This window comes from Trichechus manatus, unplaced genomic scaffold, assembly GCF_000243295.1.
Source record: "Trichechus manatus latirostris isolate Lorelei unplaced genomic scaffold, TriManLat1.0 scaffold00084, whole genome shotgun sequence".
In the NCBI taxonomy this organism is placed as follows: Eukaryota; Metazoa; Chordata; class Mammalia; order Sirenia; family Trichechidae; genus Trichechus; species Trichechus manatus.
Window position 1 is genome coordinate 11,566,735 of NW_004444020.1, and position 1,294 is coordinate 11,568,028.

A 1,294-nucleotide genomic window follows, 5' to 3' on the forward strand; every position below is an offset into this window, starting at 1 on the left:
GTCTTTATAAACTGTGTTATGCCAATTGAGCTAGATGCTCCCCGATAGCATGGTCTTCACAGCCCTCCACCCAGCAATTCAGTCCGTCAGGGAGTTTGGAAGTGTCTATGGAGCTTCCATGACCTTTCCTTGTGCAAGTTGTGCTGGCTTCCCCAGTATTGTGTACTGTCTCACCCTTCACCAAAGTTACCACTTATCTATTGTCTATTTAGTATTCCCCCCACCCCTCCCCTCCCTTGTAACCAACAAAGATTGTTACTTTTTATGTGTAAACTTTTTCATGAGTTTTTACAGTAGAGGTCTTGTCATGGATTGAATTGTGTTCCCCAGAAATGTCTGTCGGGTTGACTGGATCATGATTCCCAGTATTGTATGATTGTGTTATCTGATGTGATTTATGTGTTGTAAACTCTGCCACTGTGATGAGATTATATGTGATAAGGTTGACAAGATTAAATAGTGTCTTAATGCAATCTCTTCTGAGATATAAAGGAGAGAAACAAGCAGAGACACATGGGAACCTCACACCACCAAGAAAGCAGTGCCGGGAGCAGAGCGCGTCGTTTGTATCTGAGGTTCCTGTGCTGAGATGCTCCCAAACCAAAGGAAGACTAATGCAACACAAGGACCTTCCTCCAGAGCCGACAGAGAGAGAACGCATTCTCCTGGGTCTGATGCCCTGAATTTGGACTTGTAACCTACTGGACTGTGAGAGAGTCAACTTCTCTTTGTTAAAACCATCCACTTGTGGTATTTCTGTTAGAGCAGCACTAGATGACTAAGACAGGTCTCATACAATGTTTGTCCTTTTGTGATTGACTTATTTCACTCAACATAATATCCTTAAGTTGCATCCATGTTCTGAGATGCTTCACAGATTCATCATTGTTCTTTATCTTTGTATAATACTCCATTGTGTATATGTACCATGGTTTGTTTATCCATTCATCTGTTGATGGGCATCTAGGTTGTTTCCATCTTTTTGTTATTGTGGACAGTGCTGCAATGAATATGGGTGTGCATATGTCTATTCATGTGACAGCTCTTATTTCTCTAGGATATATTCCTAGGAGTGGGATTGCATTATGTAGTGCTTTTTTTTTTGTGGTACTGACGTTTTCTTTTTTCCTCTTGCTTTCCTGTGCTGAGTTCCTTTTGTTTGTGGATTTTTTTCATTCCTTTTGCTTTTGTAGGTTTTGTTTTTATTGATACTTTACGTTTTTCTTCTTTATTTTGATGAGTAGGTTTGTTAACTTTCTTTGTGGTTACCTTGAAATTTACCCTTATCTTCCTA